The sequence below is a fragment of the Eleutherodactylus coqui genome, chromosome 1 (genome assembly GCF_035609145.1).
Source record: "Eleutherodactylus coqui strain aEleCoq1 chromosome 1, aEleCoq1.hap1, whole genome shotgun sequence".
In the NCBI taxonomy this organism is placed as follows: domain Eukaryota; kingdom Metazoa; phylum Chordata; class Amphibia; order Anura; family Eleutherodactylidae; genus Eleutherodactylus; species Eleutherodactylus coqui.
Window position 1 is genome coordinate 120383799 of NC_089837.1, and position 21759 is coordinate 120405557.

The following is a 21759-nucleotide window of genomic DNA, read 5'->3' on the forward strand; positions in this document are numbered from 1 at the left end:
TGAATAATAACTGTGTTGTGGCCCTGCCTATACAATTCTTTCCCTGCAGTATCAATGGAGGGTGGAATGCTCTGCAGAGGCGATTTTGAGAAGCCCCAAAAAAATGCAGCACAGCCAACAGCAGCCTGGACAGTACTGCACACGGATAAATATGGCCCTAGAAAGGACCGTTGAGGTTCTTGAAGGCTACACTCACTCCTAACACTCTCCCTGCCTATGCAGCACTTCTGTCCCTAATGCCAGGTGCAACGGTCTGCAGAGGCGATTTTGAGAAAAAAAAAAATGCCACTGCTAACAGCAGCCAACACACAGCTATCAGTGGCCCTAATAAGGACCTTTGGGGGGTCTTGAAGCCTACACTAACTACCAATTCTTTCCCTACAGCAGCTCCGGTATAAACAGCACTGTCCCTCATCTAACTCACACCGCATCTGAGGCGAGCCGCGGGAGGGGCCGACTTTTATATTAGGCGAACACCTGATCTTCCCAGCCACTCACAGCAGGGGGGTGGTATAGGGCTTGAACGTCACAGGGGGAAGTTGTAATGCCTTCCCTGTCTTTCAATTGGCCAGAAAAGCGCGCAAACGTCTCAGGGAAGTAAGTGAAAGTAACCAGAACACCGCATGGTGTTCGTTACGAATAACGAACATCCCGAACACCCTAATATTCGCACGAATATCAAGCTCGGACGAACGCGTTCGCTCATCTCTAGTAAAGGCCCATTAACATGCAATGATTATTACTCAAAATTCGTTCAAACAACCACAAATGAGTAATAATCGTTGTGTGTAAATGCTGCCATCGTGCATTTTTCATCTGAATAATGATTTTAAGGTGAGCTTAAAATCCATCGTTCAGCTGCAAAGAGACAAAGTATGTCTCAATAGACTGCTTGCTGTGTTCTCTGGAGATTACATTATATTCCCCCGGCTGCCCCGATGAAAACAATGCAGCTGTGGGGAGAGCCCAGCCCACATGCTGAGCTCTGCAAACAGTTCCCGGAGGCCCTTTTACATGCAAATGAAAATGATAAATTGTTAATGGACTTTCGTGTCCATTAACACTTTATGCAAAATGATCACTAAAAGTTTCAATCATTCAATTGTTTGAAAGGTGATTATCCTTGAGTGTAAATGGGTCTTTAGGCCATTTTACACACAACGATTATCGCCCAAAATTTGCTCAAAAGCAACCTTTTGAGCGATAATAGTTGTGTGTAAATGTGCGCCCATCTGGCACTTACCGGGCACTTTTCGTTAATCGCCGAGTTCAGCTCAGCATAAAATCCATTGGGACTGATAAAACGGACCACATGCCGAGTTCTCCGCAGGCAGTGCTGATAACATTCTTCTAGCAGCTGTCCTGCTGGAGAACAATAGCTATGTATTTAGAGAACAGACCACCTGCTGTTCTCCAAAAACATGCAAATGAAGCTAGTTAGGTACAATGCAAAATGATTGCTCAAAACTGTCAGTTTCCTTTGAATTTTGAGCAATCATCTGTGTATGTAAATGGGGCTTTTAGCTTCAGGACCAGATTAATACAAGATTTAGGGCCCATTTACACACACTGATATCTTTCAAAAGATTTAAAGATCAGAGATCGTTTTGCATTAAGTACTAATAGGCACTAATTGCTATTAGTACTTTATTAACTTTATTTGCATCCTACTGAGCTTCTGGAAGCTGTTACAGAACTCAGCAGGAGGTCTAAGCTCTGTAATTAGCTCCATTGTTCAGCCACAGGCTCCCCTTGGAGAATTCAGCACCATGGACAGCAGACACAGCATCCATTAGCTGCTTATTAGCTGTTCTGCTAGCGGGGCTGAGAACTGAGAACAGCTGTAAGAATGTTATCAGCTGTAATCAGCTCTCCGCGGGCAAAGCACAGCATGCGGTCTTGCTTATCAGCTGTTCTGCTTAACAATGGTTTTCAAGTAGAACTGAAAACAGTCGTTCAGCCGAACAGTGAAAAATGGGCACATTTAGACGCAATAATAATCGCTCAAAAGACGGCTTTTGAGCGAATTTTGAGCAATAATCGTTGTGTCTAAATGGGTCTTTAGAAAAAGCTGGACTTAGGGTCAGTAATTTGTTCTTATTTGTTAACAATCACTATCCATTAAATTATCTTGTCTACTCACTATCCATTCCATTATCTGACTACTATCAACATCATCCATTTATGCTATCATCTGATTATCATGACCATTCTGCTCCTGTAAAGGGCCATTCACATGAAACAATTATTACTCAAAATTCGTTCAAACAGGCGAAAGTGAGCAATAATCATTACATGTAAATACGCGGCCATCATGCACTATTTGTTCACTTGTTGTTTATTGCTGAATTTCAGCCTACATAAAAATGGTCATTAGTTTGTTTGGTTTTCGTATCGTTTAAATGGCATTTGTCAGTCTTTAAAAGATTGAACAACTTGACCGGAGGGGTGATTGCTTGCCTTGCATAAACACAATGACTACTTGTTTACTCATGCAAGCAGAAGACAGCTCTTTTGCTACTTATTGGACTGCCTAGTTGTCACATAATTCAGCCCTTCCATAAATCCTTGGGGTATCTGAGTACTGTGAGACAGCATTAGTTCTTGGGAAAGACAACTGCTATGGGTAAAGCCCAATTGTATTGTGTGAAGCCAGCATTACTACACCCTGGCAGTCATTAAATATGTTGGTGGCGTATGCACTGTTCACTTTTGTGACCAGTATCTCAGGAAAATGGGGTTTCCCTATGGCTGTTCAGCAATCCTATCTAGTTAGGAAGAGCTAGAGCCGTGCATATAGCACTTTGTTTTGAAGTCTACGAAAAGTACTGGCTCAGCCATCTCCATAGGTCCCATAGACTTCAGTGTAGATGATAATTATAATATGCGGCAACCTCTCCTATATTTGGCTGCTATAAGGAGTCACGTGGTCCAGATTAAAGTGGTTGATGGGCCCCCAACGCAAATAAATGGATAGGCACACAACTTCTGGTTACATATGATAACTACTGAGTACAACCACAAAAAAACTGCTTAACATTAATTACTATGTATTCGTCATTTGTGTGGGAGAATAACTAAAAAAATCCTGCATGTAAGCAGTATACAATCTTTCCAGCTTCTGCCGCTGAAAGAAGTATCTTTACCTTTCCCACCCCTCCACAACCATCGCCTCCTTGGTACCAAAACATTGAACAATCTTATAAATAGCAATTGTAGCATATTATTCCAACAGTTTATATCACTTTCTTGACCAAATGGATTTCTGTAAAATAAACCATGGAAATAATAACTGGGTGTTTTTGAAGGAGATGGTTGACTAAGAAGAGCAGCAGCACAAAGTGATAACAGGAAATGTCATGCAGATTTGTAGCACACTATGTCATAACTGTAACTTGACCATAGTGACATGCTCATGTTCAGCTATGGGGCATATTTCCTTGCCATGAACCTGTTGATGCATAATATAACAGAACTATTTTTATGGCTAATTTTTATGATTAAATATTCAATCTGCTTATTATTATTGTAGTATAAATACTATTATTATTTGCTTATTCCTAATGTCTTTGCTTATTTAAAGTAAAACTCCTGGCCGCCTCATTATCAAGCCTCATTTGGCTCAGTATTGTGACAATTACCTCTTTTCATTATCGGTAGTTTAGTGGTTCGTCATTTACAATTATTCTATATTTGCTGAATGAAATTATCTTAACATGCATAAACTTCCTGCTCAGAATACGCTGAGCTTGTGCCCCATAGACAGACGCCAAACTGAGTAGACAGAGCTGCAGTACAAAAACATGAGGGTTGGACAGAAAAAGCAGCCTGATCCATTGATGAGACTAGAAGAGTACATACGACTATTATAGACTACTGTTTCCTGTAGATCTTAGGTAAGTAGTGTTGAGCAAGCCAAAATAGTAGTACCCTGTTTTGGGTCAAAATTTGCTAAATGTTCGGTATGAACCCAAAACTTGGGTCGTTCCTCCTGGCCGAACTCATTAAAATTCCTCATCTTCCACTTAGTGGTTAGCACTGTTGCCTTGCAGCTTTGGGGCCCTATTTTCAAATCAGATCAAGGACAACATTCGTATGAATGTTTGTAGAAACCCACAAAAAATCACAGAGGTGAGGAAAAAGAAAAAAAAACAAACACATTCACTGAAAAAGCCAAAAATACCTGAAGGTCTGCAAAGCAGACACGGTCGCCATAGGCACGATCGCCATAAGGCAGGCACAATCGCCGTAGGGCAGGCGCAATGGCCTTAAGCCCTGAAGATATGTAGTCAGCCAGACAATAATGTGTGGAGGAGCAACTTGTTCCTGGCAAGCTAATATGCAATCACCCACTGGGTGATTGCATATTAGCTTGCCAGGAACAAGTTGCTCCTCCACACATTATTGTCTGGCTGACTACATATCTTCAGGGCTTAAGGCCATTGCGCCTGCCCTACGGCGATTGTGCCGGTGGCGATTGTGCCTGCCTTATGGCGATCGTGCCTATGGCGACCGTGTCTGCTTTGCAGACCTTCAGGTATTTTTGGCTTTTTCAGTGAATGTAGAAACCCACAAATATCTATGCAAATGTTGCACTTGGTCAGATTTGGTTAAAACTAGTTTTTTCTCTTACCGCTGTGATTTTAATCTAGTTCAAAGTGAGATAGCATAGGTTCTGATGTACGCGTGGTGGCCTTGCCGTGGCTCGTCAGCTTATGTGTATTGGCCCAAATGCTAACACCAGGGTTTATCAGTATTTTTTTGCATACAGTCTGCTGTAGATGCAGAGGTAGCCTGGGGTGTCATGTCAGTGTGGTAATACAGGATAATCCACTGCTTTGCCAGTATGAGCTGTAATCCTGTATAGTATGGTGCACTTATCTATGGCTGACATCTCTAGTATCAGTCCACATGTGCAGACTATTTTGTCTGCAGTCACCCCTCCCTCAATTTGGTTTGTGGCTGCATTTTAGTCTGCATTGAACAATTGCTCCCTCTTATTGCACTCTGGCACTCTGCGTGCTATCAGGGAACATGGTGATAGAGCCTGTCCTGCAATGTATAAGGGGATGCATACTTGGCTTCTTTTTCTGTGAGTTAGATTTAAACTAGTTCCGACCAAACCAAACTTTTTGTCAACATTCAGTAAACTGGCCGAACCAAACTTTTCAAAGGTTTGCTCAACACAAAGTAAGCATTATCCATATGGTTCAAGTATATTGGTTGGCAATCTTAGTCTGTTTAGCCCCTTACAGTTATGTGATATTTGACAACCTGACACTAAGAAGAAGGAGAGGACAGCCCTCAGTCACTTGGTGCTGTGCCTTGCGTCACAGCTTATGGTGTTTTGACATGAGAAGACAGGTCAACCCAGTGATAATTGTTCCTGTGCTTTTACACAAGAGCGATCATCACTAGTGAATGGAGGCAGAGTGGGACCGAGGATCCTTCCAGCCCATTCGCTTCCATTCACAGTAAGAAAAAGATCCTGAAACAAACAAAATCATGGAATCTGAAAGGCATAGTGCAAAGAAGGAAATGGTTGGATCCAATTCCAAAACACAAGATTTCTTGTGTATATAATTAATAATTTTTAATTATTTATGAGTGCTGGAAGAAATCTTGTATTCATAAGTGATCGATTGCCTGTTTGCACAAGCCGATCTGTTGTTCAGTTTTCTACATGCAAGAACTGAACATCTAATGAAACGCAAACAAAATTCATCATTCAGTCAGGGCATGCATTTATACTGAAGAACAATCGTTCAGATTCTTGGTAGATGGCGGGAATCCGAAGGATTATCGGCTCATGTAAAGAGCCCTTTAGGAGGAAACTACAGAACTTACTGTGTGCCATGTGATGGCAAAGTTTAGCAGCGCAGTGAACTATCTTGGTTGATGGATTTCAATTAGTAAGTCTGCTTCCCGGCATATTTCACCTAAACACAGTAGTCAACCAGTGTTCATGATGAACATATTCAACCTATCAATTCACTAGAAGCTACAACATCACTGAGGCATGAGGTATGAAACAGCTGCCTCCAATGGGAGTAAATGTTCACTCTAAATAGTCATAAGTAATCCATCTGTTCTTTGTGAATAACGTTCTTCTGAATAGAAATGTTTACCTAGCCAAGAAAGAATGTTTAAGTGTGATGGAATCTCATGAAAGCTTAATAAGAACCTATGATGATGAGTTTTGGTATGTCAGTTCCACACTTTTCAAATAGCCAAGTCCTTCATAGGCAACTGAACCTACATGAAAATGTTAAAAAGTAAAATATTTAAGTGTGAAAGTATTTAAACTTTGATGAAGGTCACACAGATGCTTGGAAGAACAAGACGTACTACAAACTGCAAACTTAATGCAAAGAAATTAAAGATTAATTGGATGAGCTAATCTATCTTTCATACAATTCCCTGAAGTATGGCTACCCTACAAAACATTACACTGAATTTAACATGTGAGAGCTGTAACCAGTTTTTAAACAGATCACACTTAGTGCCTAAACAAAAATGACTGCGAAAGAGATATTAATTTCATTCGCTTTACAAATGAAGCTGAATTCACTCTCCAATGCATCCTATAAAAATAGATGAGTTGCACTGGTCTATTAGGGCTATTGTATTTAAAATGGGCAGTGCAAAGCTAATACCATTAGAGAAATACCATTTACAGATATAGCCAGTGCCATCTGCATCATAATAGCACGTTATGGCCATAGTATAGCACACCTATATTATTTGTATAGTGTGCCAGCTGTTCAACATAAATGGGAGTTGCTGTGCTTAGCAAATAGCTTAGACATCATGATGTGCTTATGCTATTTGTGTAGCACACCGGAAATAAAGTTCTGTTCTCCGCTTCCTCTTTTTCTTTCGACTCTTCTCATGGGCTTCTTATAAAATGTGTTAAATACAGTAAGGTGCTTTCCAAAAGATATATAGCAAAGCAAGGTAGGTAAGTATATCAAAATGGATCCGCGGTTCTTTTCCAAAAGATTCTCCGGATGGCACTTCCAAAAACACACTCGTCTTTATCGTACAAAGCGTTTCGTCACTTTGGTGACTTTATCAAGTACACAGAATACACAATCTCCAATAGTTTAAATAGTATTTGTACATTACCTATATGTTGTATAGTCCCATCAGATCCTCTGTCTCCATCCGTGCCCGGCGGCGTCTCACTACGTGTCTTGCATCTGACGCAACGCGTAATCACGTGATGTGATGACATCACTCCGTTGGGCACGTTCCCTGTTGCGGGGGGTGGAGCACGGGCCGAATCCAAGGTCCTGCAGTTTTCGTTCAGTATCTATAGAGCAATAGTAGTAAATGCATAAAGTGCATATATCAATGGGAGTGTTTTAGCCCTAACACTCATTACCATATAATCTGCTTACTAATTATGATATCTTCGCAACTTTACAATGATGTTATCTCTATACATATTATTACTACCCCATACAGATTTTTATGCATAATTATAAGTATATACACTATATATATAAAATTAATAATTTAAAAATCTATAAACAGATCAATCCCTAAGACAATTCTTTTCATATAAAAATAGCATAGAACTAAAAAAAAACTCTTTTTCTGTACTTATAAAAAATATATTACATATATAATTTTATCTTAATTAATCTATAAATAGGTATATCATTATTTAAATATAATTACTATAGAGGCACCAATTAAAATATATCTATCTTTACTCATAAAACTCTTAAAAGATTCAACAATATGTAGTACATTAGAAAACACACCGACCAAATACAGTCGAAGGGATAGGCTACGGAAAACCACACAAGACCCTACGCTATCCACACCAAAATTGGTTCCATGTGAAGTTGAAACAAGGTCCCCAATGGCGAATTCTCCCCCCGACATGAGAGATCTAAGTGGGACAATAATTACAGACCATCTGGAAGAAAATCCTAATAGCCAAATAATTGAGGAGAATAATATGTCAACAAATGTTCCTTTTTTGGGAAGTCGAGGGGCAATGATGCCCAAAGAAATACAGACCACTTTACCCTCAGGGAATCGAAAAGGACCTATATCCACTATGGATACCCAGCAGAAAAACTCCACTACTCAACAAAACAATATAACAAACCCGATGCCAATAGTGAGATCCAAAATACATCAATTTTATCACCCCATAAGGACATCAGGTACAAAGGAAAGGAATATAAGAGAAGGAGGAGGGGTAAAAGAGGGGGTCTACATCTCCCCAAGAAAAAGAATAGGATGGAACCAACTGGAGAAGAAATAGTGGATTTTGAAACAGCAAAAAATGTGGCATATTTCACATATCACAGCATCTATTAAAGACATCTATTAAAGAGAAGAGAACTGGAAGTCTTGTCGAAGGGTCTTTCATTTAGCCCAACTGGGACATCCAATCTATTTGAGCTATTCGGGGATTTAAATGCATTTATTAGAAAAATGACACTAATCAGGTACTTTAATATACAGGAGATTAAAAATGTAGGCCCTAAGATTTTGGATATCACGGAACTGGAAGAAAGGGAGTTCAATTTAGAAGACCCAATAGTCACAGACCTCAGACCGAAAAGTAGATTCTACCTGATTGAAGCCAAGGGCTAATATCTCGAATTATTTTATCAGAGAACAATGAAGGACTTTACCAGTATGTGTAAAGAGAATAGACCTATCCAATAAAATTTAACGAAGATTCAGAGAAGCACCTTAAAAAACCTTATGCAAGACGAGTCTATTGTAATAAAGAGAGCAGATAAGGGGGGAGGCATCATAATTATGGATTAGGAAAAATATCACACAGAAGCCTTAAGAATATTGGGAGAAGACAGCTATTATGAAAAACTGGAAAGGGACCCTACTATTGACATAACCAAGGAGTTATATACCCTATTATAAGAGGCATATAGGAACAACAGCCTCTCCAAAGGGGAATATAATTACATTAAAGAAACTCCCATAGGTATGCCCTATTTTTACCATACCCCGAAAGTTCATAAAGACATACACAACCCCCCGGGACGACCCATAATATCGGGAATGGAGGCAGTGACACATAGATTGTCTGAGTATGTGGATCATCAGCTGCAAAAATACGTCAGCAATTTACCTTCTTATGTGAAAGATACGGGACACATACTGAAAATAGTTAAAGACATCCAGTGGAGATCGTCCTACCTGTGGTGCACCATTGATGTGGAATCTCTGTATTCAAACATTGGGCACACTATAGGAGTCATGGCAGTAGAAAAAATATTGGTTGAAGACATACTAATGCCTGCCCATCAAAGGGAGTTTCTACTTAAAAGTATTGCATTTATATTAAACAATAACATATTTTCATACAATGGCGCAATTTACAAACAACGCATTGGAACCACGATGGGCACTAAGTGTGCGCCCAGTTTCGCCAATTTAGTAATGGGCTGTTTTGAGTGGGATCGATTTCAAGAAAACAGAATTGTATTATATAAAAGATTTATAGATGATTTGTTAATTATCTGGAATGGGGAAGAGGAGGATCTGAAAAACTTTGTCAGTAACCTTTCAAATAATGAATTCCAATTTAAATTTACCTATGTAATTAGTGCAGAAAAAGCCATCTATTTAGATCTGGAATTAACAAGTGAAGAAGATAGAATAATCACCTGTACGCACTTCAAGGTAGTCGATACCAACAGCTACCTAAACTACGACAGTTGCCGCCATAGGAATTGGAAGACGAATATACCATATGGGCAACTCCAAAGCATCCGAAGGGACTGTACCAATATTAAGGATTATAAATTACAAGCAGGCACCATTAAAAAACGATTTTTAGATAAAGGGTACGCAAAAGGATTAATTGACGCAGCATACAATAAGGTTCTAAATAAAGGCATTAATGGTGAAAACGAAAAGACCAGTTTACAATATAATAAGACCAAGAGAGAAAAATACCAAACTGCATTTGTTACCAAATTTAGCGTACAAGCGGGTAAAATTAATCAAATCTTGGGCAAACATTGGTCCATTCTAAAATAGGACCCTTTTTTAGAGAAAAATTTACCCAAGAAACCCCCATGCATATTTCGTCGAAACAAAACGCTAAAAAATCTAGTTGCCCCCTCGTATCCTAAAAAAGAGAGAGAAACCACAAAGAAGTGTGATATATAACAAAAAAGAAGGGGGAGTGTATAGATGCAAAGAAAAGAAATGCAAATGTTGCTCGAATATTATACATGGGAGAAAAAATGTGATCGTATCCGACAATGAGCAGATAGAAATTAACCCCTTAGTGACGAAGCCTGTTTGCGCCTTAGTGACGGAGCCAAATTTTGGAAATCTGACATGCGTCGTTCAACGTAGCATAACTCCGTAAAGGCTTTACATATCCAAGTGATTCTGACACGTTTTTTTCGCCACATGTTGTACTTTATTTTGGTTGTAAAAAGAGACTGATATAATTTGTGTATATTTATTAAAAGCGCCAAAATTGGAAACATTTTGAAAAAATTGTCATTTGTTCACATTTTCAACTGTAATATCTCAAATATGTCCAAATATACTGTACAAATTTTTGATAAGATATATATTTCCATCTGTTTACTTTATTCTGAATGCACATTTGAAAAACTTTTGTGTTTTTTTAACCATTTAGATGACGTACAAATTTAACATTACTTTTCAGCATTTTGAGGAACACTTTGTTTTCCTGCACCAAGCCAAGTTCGCAAAGGCTCATGAGTGTCAGAATAATAGATACCCCCCCAAATGACCCTATTTTAAAAACTACACCCCTTAATGTATCCACTGAGGGGTGTCATGAATATTTTGACCCCACCATTTTTTTTTTAAGGAATTAATTAAATTTAGAGGAGAAAAAATAAAATGCAAATATGTCATTTTAAAGACATATTTTTTTCCTATAGTGTGCATGAAAATGAGGATTTACACCCCAAAATGAATACCCCCGTTTCTCCCGTGTTCAGAAACATACCCATTGTGGCCCTAATCTTATATCTGAGTGCACAATGTGGCCCAAAATGAGTAGTCGGTATCTTTCAGAACATAAATTTTGCTTTAAGGCGTTTTAGGCCCCATAGCACTTTTGTAGAGCTCTTGAGCGGCCAAAACCATAGAGAACCCCCACAAATGACCCCATTTTGAAAACTAAACCCCTTAACGACTTTATCTAGGGGTTTACTACCTATTTTGACCTCACAGTTTTTGAATGAATTCTAGCAAAGCAAAAGGAAAAAATTGTGATTTTCGTTTTTTTGTCAATTCTGTCATTTTAAAAACAGCTTTTTTTGTACAACACATACATGAATGTAGCATTGCACCCCAAAATGGATACCCCTGTTTCTCCCGTGTTCAGAAACATACCCATTGTGGCCCTAATATTATGTCTGGATGCACAACGGGGCCCAAATTGAAAGGAGTAGTCGGTGGTTTTCAGAACATAAATTTTCCTTGAAGGCGTTTTAGGCCCCATAGCACTTTTGTAGAGCTCTTGAGCGGCCAAAACCATAGAGAACCCCCACGAGTGACCCCATTTAAAAAAACTAGACCTCTTAACGAATTTATCTAGGGGTATACTGACCATTTTGACCCCAAAGTTTTTGAATGAATTCAAGCAAAGCAAAGGGAAAAAAATGTAATTTTCGTTTTTCTGGCAATTCATTTTAAAAACTGCTTTTTTTTGTACAGCACACACATGAATGAAGACTTGCACCCCAAAATGGATATCCCTGTTTCTCCCGTGTTCAGAGACATACCCATTGTGGCCCTAATCTTTTGTCTGGATGCACAACGGGGCCCAAAATGTAAGGAGTAGTCGGTGGCTTTCAGAACTGAAATTTAGCATGAAGGTGATTTAGGCCTCATTGCCCACTTGTAGAGCCCTTGAGCGGCCAAAATGACAGAGAACCCCAACAAATGATCCCATTTTGAAAACTAGACCCCTTAACAAATTTATATAGGGGTGTACTGTGTATTTTTACCCTACAATTTTTGAATAAATCTAAGCAAAGCAGTAGGAAAAAATTACAATTTTCATTTTATTGGCAGTTGTATCAATTTAAAAACTGGCTTTTTTGTACAGCACACATAGGAATGAAGACTTTCACCCCAAAATGGATACCCCTGTTTGTCCCGTGTTCAGAAACATACCCATTGTGGCCCTAATCTACTTAAAGGACACATGGCTAGGCCTATAATGGAAGGAGCACCCGTTGGATTTCAGACATCGGGCACGCATGCGCAGATGGGGACCTCGGGTCCTGGGACATCGGTGAGGACCAAGGTGAGTATTTTCACCTCCCCCCATGGATCTGATCCATGAGGGGAGGTGAAACTGACACTTTTTAAAAACTTTTTTGCGATCGCCGCTATCCAATGGATAGCGGCGATCGCAGGCCCGGTAACACCTACTGGCTCCCGGCTACCTTCAGGAGCTGAGAGCCAGGAGATTTTAAATTTGCCGGGGGCACCAGGGCTTCTGCGCATGCGCGTGACGCCATCGTCTGGCGCGCATGCGCAGAAGACCGCCGGCGGGTCTGGGAGGACCAGATCCCGGGGGGACAAGGCGGACGAGCCGGGTGAGTATTTTCAGCTGCCCTGATGGATCCGATCCATCAGGGCAGCTGAATATCTAACTTTTTACACAGTTTCGTTTACTTTATTGCGATCGGCGCTATCCATTGGATAGCGCCGATCGCAATGCCGGGGGTGACTGCCCACATCCTGGGATGACAGCTCCATGCTGTCGGCTACCTGCGGGCATGGAGCTGTCACATCCTCAGGCAAGTGGGCATTAATCCAAAGAGGATGCATAAAACTACGTCCTCTAGGATTAAAGCCCACTTACTGAGGACGTAGTTTCCCGATGGGGCCATCGCTAAGTGGTTAACCAATATATGACATGCGGAACTAAATGCGTAATATATATGTTGGAATGTCCGTGTGGCCTGAGATATGTTGGAAGGCCCATTAATACTGTGAGAGAAAGATTGAATAAACACAGAAGCAACATATGCAAGTGATACATGAAACACAGTATCTCCCGACATTTCGCCTCGATGCACGCCAATCAATACGCAGGTTTGAAAGTTACACCCTTAGAATATATTAATGAGAGATCAGTACAAAAGTTAAGAAAAAAGGAAATGTACTGGATTTTTCGGGTAAATACATTGGTACCAAATGGACTGAATGAGGTTTTAGAAAAATTCTGAAGTTTATATATTTTATAAAATTTTAAGAGTTATATGAGTAAAGATAGATATATTTTAATTGGTGCCTCTATAGTTATTATATTTAAATAATGATATACCTATTTATAGATTAATTAAGATAAAATTATATATGTAATCTATTTTTTATAAGTACAAAAAAGTGTTTTTTTTATTTCTATGCTATTTTTATATGAAAAGCCATCACATGTAACTCACATATAACTCACAAAGTCACACAGTCACTCACAGACAGGTGGTTGTAGTATTTTGATTCCCTTGTTCAGGATAAACTACCAGTCTCTATGAGAAAGGCAACAATTGTCTTCAGTTATCTGTTAATGAAAATCAAAACATCAATTTTAAAGTGGTTATCTCACCAAAATCCTTTATCACCTGTCTACGGGGTAGGCGATACATATTTTATCACTGAGAGTCCAACCATTGGGACTTCAGGGATCATGAGAATGCTGCACCTCGAATTCCCCTAGTAAATGGAGCGGTGCTGCGCATGCATGACCTACAATCCCTCTCACTATATTATATTAGTAAGTGGCACCTTGCACCTTTAGAAACACTAGTACTCGTAATTATATACCTCTTAGTGACTTCCTATGTAGAGATGAGCGAGCACCAAAATGCTCGGGTGCTCGTTACTCGGGACGAAATTTTCGCGATGCTCGAGGGTTCGTTTCGAATAACGAACCCCATTGAAGTCAATGGGTGACCCGAGCATTTTTCTATATCGCCGATGCTCGCTAAGGTTTCCATTTGTGAAAATCTGGGCAATTCAAGAAAGTGATGGGAACGACACAGAAACGGATAGGGCAGGTGAGGGGCTACATGTTGGGCTGCATCTCAAGTTCCCAGGTCCCACTATTAAGCCACAATAGTGGCAAGAGTGCCCCCCCTCCCAACAATTTTTACTTCTGAAAAGCCCTCATTAGCAATGCATACCTTAGCTAAGCACCACACTACCTCCAACAAAGCACAATCACTGCCTGCATGACACTCCACTGCCACTTCTCCTGGGTTACATGCTGCCCAACCCCCCCCCCCCCTCACGACCCAGTGTCCACAGCGCACACCAAATTGTCCCTGGGCAGCCTTCAGCTGCACTCATGCCACGCCACACTCATGTCTATTTATAAGTGCGTCTGCCATGAGGAGGAACGGCAGGCACACACTGCAGAGGGTTGGCACGGCTAGGCAGCGACCCTCTTTAAAAGGGGCGGGGCGATAGCCCACAATGCTGTACAGAAGCAATGAGAAATCCAATCCTGTGGCTCCCTGGAACCCACCGGCTGTACATAAATGTATCCCATTGCAGTGCCCTGGACAGCAGAGCTAACGTCAGATTAAATGCAGGTGGGCTTCGGCCCACACTGCATGCCCCAGTCAGACTGGGGTTCTTTATAAGTAGACACATGCAGTTACAACTCCCTGTGGACCGACAGCATGGGTGGGTGCCAGGAAGCCACCGGCGGTACATAAATATATCCCATTGCATTGCCCATCGCAGCTGAGATAATGTCATGTTAAATGCAGGTGGGCTTCGGCCCACACTGCATGCCCCAGTCAGACTGGGGTTCTTTATAAGTAGACACATGCAGTTACAACTCCGTGTGGACCCACAGCATGGGTGGCTCCCAGGAAGCCACCGGCGGTACATAAATATATCCCATTGCAGTGCCCATCACAGCTGATGTAACGTCAGCTTTAATGCAGGTGGGCAAAAAATTAATTGAATTACACTGTAGGCGAGGGCCCCAAAAAATTGGTGTACCAACAGTACTAATGTACCTCAGAAAAATTGCCCATGTCCAACCAAGAGGGCAGGTGAAACCCATTAATCGCTTTGGTTAATGTGGCTTAATTGGTAACTAGGCCTTGAGGCAGCCCAGTTACAATAAGAATTGGTTCAGGTGCAAGTTTCAATGCTTTAATGAGCATTGAAACATATAAAAATTGTTTACAAAAATTATATGACTGAGCTTCGGGGGCCTAAGAAAAATTGCCCGTTCGGCGTGATTACGTGAGGTTTCAGGAGGAGGAGCAGGAGGAGGAGGATGAATATAATACACAGATTGATGAAGCGAAAAGGTCCCCGTTTTTGATGGTGATAGAGAACGATGCTTCCATCCGCGGGTGCAGCCTACGTATTGTTCAGGTATCGCTGCTGTCCGCTGGTGGAGAAGAAAAGTCTGGGGAAATCCAGGCTTTGTTCATCTTTATGAGTGTAAGCCTGTTGGCACTGTCGGTTGACAGGCGGATACGCTTATCCGTGATGATTCCCCTAGCCGCACTAAACACCCTCTCTGACAAGACGCTAGCCGCAGGACAAGCAAGCACCTCCAGGGCATAGAGCGCGAGTTCAGGCCACGTGCCCAGCTTTGACACCCAGTAGTTGTAGGGGGCAGAGGCGTCACGGAGGACGGTCATGCGATCGGCTACGTACTCCCTCACCATCCTTTTACAGTGCTCCCGCCGACTCAGCCTTGACTGGGGAGCGGTGACACAGTCTTGCTGGGGAGCCAGAAAGCTGTCAAAGGCCTTAGAGAGTGTTCCCCTGCCTGTGCTGTACATGCTGCCTGATCTCCGCATCTCCCCTGCTACCTGGCCCTCGGAACTGCGCCTTCTGCCACTAGCGCTGTCGGATGGGAATTTTACCATCAGCTTGTCCGCCAGGGTCCTGTGGTATAGCATCACTCTCGAACCCCTTTCCTCTTCGGGTATGAGAGTGGAAAGGTTCTCCTTATACCGTGGGTTGAGCAGTGTGTACACCCAGTAATCCGTAGTGGCCAGAATGCGTGTAACGCGAGGGTCACGAGAAAGGCATCCTAACATGAAGTCAGCCATGTGTGCCAGGGTACGTGTATGCAACACATGGCTGTCCTCACTAGGAAGATTACTTTCAGGATCCTCTTCCTCCTCCTCCTCCTCAGGCCATACACGCTGAAAGGATGACAGGCAAGCAGCATGGGTACCCTCAGCAGTGAGCCAAGCTGTCTCTTCCCCCTCCTCCTCATGCTCCTCCACCTCCTCCTCCTCCTCAACGCGCTGAGATATAGACATGAGGGTGCTCTGACTATCCAGCGACATACTGTCTTCCCCCGCCTCCGTTTCCGAGCGCAAAGCGTCTGCCTTTATGCTTTGCAGGGAACTTCTCAAGAGGCATAGCAGAGGAATGGTGACGCTAATGATTGCAGCATCGCCGCTCACCATCTGGGTAGACTCCTCAAAGTTTCCAAGGACCTGGCAGATGTCTGCCAACCAGGCCCACTCTTCTGTAAAGAATTGAGGAGGCTGACTCCAACTATGCCGCCCATGATGGAGTTGGTATTCCACTATAGCTCTACGCTGCTCATAGAGCCTGGCCAACATGTGGAGCGTAGAGTTCCACCGTGTGGGCACGTCGCACAGCAGTCGGTGCACTGGCAGATTAAACCGATGTTGTAGGGTGCGCAGGGTGGCAGCGTCCGTGTGGGACTTGCGGAAATGTGCGCAGAGCCGGCGCACCTTTCCGAGCAGGTCTGACAAGCGGGGGTAGCTTTTCAGAAAGCGCTGAACCACCAAATTAAAGACGTGGGCCAGGCATGGCACATACGGGAGGCTGCCGAGCTGCAGAGCCGCCACCAGGTTACGGCCGTTGTCACACAAGACCATGCCCGGTTGGAGGCTCAGCGGCGCAAGCCAGCGGTCGGTCTGCTCTGTCAGACCCTGCAGCAGTTCGTGGGCCGTGTGCCTCTACTCTCCTAAGCTGAGTAGTTTCAGCACGGCCTGCTGACGCTTGCCCACCGCTGTGCTGCCACGCCGCGCGACACCGACTGCTGGCGACGTCCTGCTGCTGACACATCTTGATTGCAAGACAGAGGTTGCGTAGGAGGAGGAGGAAGAGGGTGGTTTAGTGGCGGAAGCATACACCGCCGCAGATACCACCACCGAGCTGGGGCCCGCAATTCTGGGGGTGGGTAGGACGTGAGCGGTCCCAGGCTCTGACTCTGTCCCAGCCTCCACTAAATTCACCCAATGTGCCGTCAGGGAGATATAGTGGCCCTGCCCGCCTGTGCTTGTCCACGTGTCCGTTGTTAAGTCGACCTTGGCAGTAACCGCGTTGGTGAGGGCGCGTACAATGTTGCGGGAGACGTGGTCGTGCAGGGCTGGGACGGCACATCGGGAAAAGTAGTGGCGACTGGGAACCGAGTAGCGCGGGGCCGCCGCCATCATGCTTTTGAAAGCCTCCTTTCCCATAAGCCTATACGGCAGCATCTCCAGGCTGATCAATTTGGCTATGTGCACGTTTAACGCTTGAGCGTGCGGGTGCATGGTGGCGTACTTGCGCTTGCGCTCAAACACTTGCGCTAGCGACGGCTGGACGGTGCGCTGAGAGACATTGGTGGATGGGGCCGAGGACAGCGGAGGTAAGGGTGTGGGTGCAGTCCAGGAGACGGTAGTGCCTTTGTCCTGAGAGGAGGGTTGGATCTCAGTGGCAGGTTGGGGCACAGGGGGAGAGGCAGTGGTGCAAACCGGAGGCGGTGAACGGCCTTCGTCCCACCTTGTGGGGTGCTTGGCCATTATATGTCTGCGCATGCTGGTGGTGGTGAGGCTGGTGGTGGTGGCTCCCCGGCTGATCTTGGCGCGACAAATGTTGCACACCACTGTTCGTCGGTCGTCTGCACTCTCAGTGAAAAACTGCCAGACCTTTGAGCACCTCGGCCTCTGCAGGGTGGCATGGTGCGAGGGGGCGCTTTGGGAAACAGTTGGTGGATTATTCGGTCTGGCCCAGCCTCATCCCCCGGACCCCGGGAACTTTCCAAAGGTTGGGCATCGGTCACGATAAACTCCTCCGGTGGGAGAGGAACCATTGCTGTCCATTATGGGCAGGGGCCCGAGAACAGTTCCTGGGAGTCCGCCTGCTCCTCAGAATGTGTCATTGTAATGGAGTGAGGAGGCTGGGAGGAAGGAGGAGCAGCAGCCAGAGGATTCAGAGTTGCAGCAGTGGACGGCGAAGAACTCTGGGTGGTCGATAGATTGCTGGATGCACTTTCTGCCATCCACGACAGGACCTGCTCACGCTGCTCATTTTCTAATAAAGGTCTACCTCGTGGACCCATTAATTGTGAGATGAATGTGGGGACGCCAGAAACGTGCCTCTCTCCTAATCCTGCAGCAGTCGGTTGCGATACACCTGGATCAGGAGCTCGGCCTGTGCCCACACCCTGACTTGGGCCTCCGCGTCCTCGCCCTCGTCCACGTCCTCTAGGCCTACCACTACCCCTCAGCATGGTGTATTACCAGTAGTGCAGAAACAGAACGTAATTAAATGTGCCGCTTATTGGCCTGTGGTTGGAGGCTGACTTCGCTTACGGAACGCACAGCAGAGCCAGGAAAGAATTTTGCGCAAGCCTGCTGTAACAGTTAGCTGGCTGCGTATTAATTAGGACTACTACCCCCAGCAGAGACGCAGTACACTCAGGACGGTCACTGGCAGCCCAAATAGATTTTTATTGTCCCAAATTTTTTTGGAAAAGCCCACTGCCTATATAGACAGTATATGTCTTTCACCTTTTTCACTGTCCCTGCCTCAGCACTACTGGCCCTATACTATGTAAAATTACTGCAGACTGTTTCCCTCTGGACAGGTTGACAGCGGTGATGTAACGGGCAACGCAGAGCCAGGAAAGAATTTTGCGCAAGCCTGCTGTGACACTTAGCTGGCTGCGTATTAATTAGGACTACTCCCCCAAGCAGAGACGCAGTACACTCAGGACGGTGACAGGCAGCCCAAATAGATTTTTTTGTCCCAAATTTTTTTGGAAAAGCCCACTGCCTATATAGACAGTAGAGATGAGCGAGCACCAAAATGCTCGGGTGCTCGTTACTCGGAACGAACTTTCCGCGATGCTCGAGGGTTCGTTTCGAATAACGAACCCCATTGAAGTCAATGGGCGACCCGAGCATTTTTGTATTTCGCCGATGCTCGCTAAGGTTTTCATGTGTGAAAATCTGGGCAATTCAAGAAAGTGATGGGAACGACACAGCAACGGATAGGGCAGGCGAGGGGCTATGTGTTGGGCTGCATCTCAAGTTCACAGGTCCCACTATTAAGCCACAATAGCGGCAAGAGTGGCCCCCCCCCCCCTCCCAACAACTTTTACTTCTGAAAAGCCCTCATTAGCAATGCATACCTTAGCTAAGCACCACACTACCTCCAACAAAGCACAATCACTGCCTGCATGACACTCCACTGCCACTTCTCCTGGGTTACATGCTGACCAACCGCCCCCCCTCCCCCCCACAGCGCACCCCAAAGTGTCCCTGCGCAGTCTTCAGCTGCCCTCATGCCACACCACCCTCATGTCTATTTAGAAGTGCGTCTGCCATGACGAGGAACCGCAGGCACACACTGCAGAGGGGTTGGCACGGCTAGGCAGCGACCCTCTTTAAAAGTGGTGGGGCGATAGCCCACAATGCTGTACAGAAGCAATGAGAAATATAATCCTGTGCCACCGCCATCAGGAGCTGCACACGTGGGCATAGCAATGGGGAACCTATGTGCCACACACTATTCATTCTGTCAAGGTGTCTCTGCATGCCCTAGTCAGACTGGTAATATGTACCTTAACAGTAACCGCGTTGGTGGTAATGTGGTGGTGACTGCGGACCTAGTAGCGCGGTTTTATTTTGTTGGTTTTCGGAATGTGGCCAGGATTAAGTGGGCCGTGGCGGGGGGATGGTGGGGAGGCTCTCTTGTAGTGTCGGTAAAGGTGAAATTCTTGGACTGGCACCAGACGAACCAATGCAAAGGCATTTGCCAAGAATGTTTTCCCTGTTGGAGGAGGAGGGGGATGTTTTTGAGGCACTACGTGTCCTCTCCACGTGTCCGTGGTTATATGCACCTTAACAGTAACCGCGTTGGTGGGAAATGGCCTCGCCGCCATCATGTCTTTGGGAAGCCTCTGTTTCCACACCCCAGAGACATACCATTAGCAGCGGTATAGGCAGAGCCCAGAATTCGTAACATTTCAGCCGTAGCATTAGGACAGGCCCCACTAACATATCACTAGCAGCATTATAGCGGGAGCGCAGTCTTCGTTCAATGTCAGCAATAGTAGCACTCAAGACAGGCCCCAGTAACAATTCCGAAGCAGCAGTATAGCGGGAGCGCAGTCTTCGTTCCATGTCAGCAATAGTAGCACTCAAGACAGGCCCCAGTAACAATTCCGAAGCAGCAGTATAGCGGGAGCGCAGTCTTCGTTCCATGTCAGCAATAGTAGCACTCAAGACAGGCCCCAGTAACAATTCCGAAGCAGCAGTATAGTGGGAGCGCAGTCTTAGTTCCATTTCAGTAGCTGCAGTATAGCCAAGGCCCAAGTTACATTTATGTAGCTAAAGTGTAGGCCAACCCCACACACACTTCTGTACCATGAGTGCAGGCGAAGAACATACAAATTGCTATGATTACACTGTAGGTGAGGGCCCCAAAAAATTGGTGTACCAACAGTACTAATGTACCTCAGTAAAAATTGGCCATGCCCAACCAAGATGGCAGGTGAAATCCATTAATCGCTTTGGTTAATGTGGCTTAAGTGGTAACTAGGCCTGGAGGCAGCCCAGTTTAACGAAAAATTGGTTCAAGTTAAAGTTTCAACGCTTTTAAGAGCATTGAAACATATAAAAATTGTTTAGAAAAATTAGATGAGTGAGCCTTGTGGCCCTAAGAAAAATTGCCCGTTCAGCGTGATTACGTGAGGTTTCAGGAGGAGGAGCAGGAGGAGGAGGAGGAATATTAGACACAGATTGATGAAGCAGAAATGTCCCCGTTTTGGATGGTGAGAGAGAACGTAGCTTCCATCCGCGGGTGCAGCCTACGTATTGCTTACGTATCGCTGCTGTCCGCTGGTGGAGAAGAGAAGTCTGGGGAAATCCAGGCTTTGTTCATCTTGATGAGTGTTAGCCTGTCGGCACTGTCGGTTGACAGGCGGGTACGCTTATCTGTGATGATTCCCCCAGCCGCACTAAACACCCTCTCCGACAAGACGCTAGCCGCAGGACAAGCAAGCACCTCCAGGGCATACAGCGCTAGTTCAGGCCACGTGTCCAGCTTCGACACCCAGTAGTTGTAGGGGGCAGAGGCGTCACCGAGGATGGTCGTGCGATCCGCTACGTACTCCCCCACCATCCTTTTACAGTGCTCCCGCCGACTCAGCCTTGACTGGGGAGCGGTGACACAGTCTTGCTGGGGAGCCATAAAGCTGGCCAGGCCCTTAAAGACTGTTGCACTGCCTGGGCTGTACATGCTGCTCGATCTACGCACCTCCCCTGCTACCTGGCCCTCGGAACTGCGCCTTCTGCCACTAGCGCTGTCGGATGGGAATTTTACCATCAGCTTGTCCGCCAGGGTCCTGTGGTATAGCAACACTCTCGAACCCCTTTCCTCTTCGGGAATGAGACTGGGAAGGTTCTCCTTATAGCGTGGGTCGAGCAGTGTGTACACCCAGTAATCCGTAGTGGCCAGAATGCGTTGAATGCG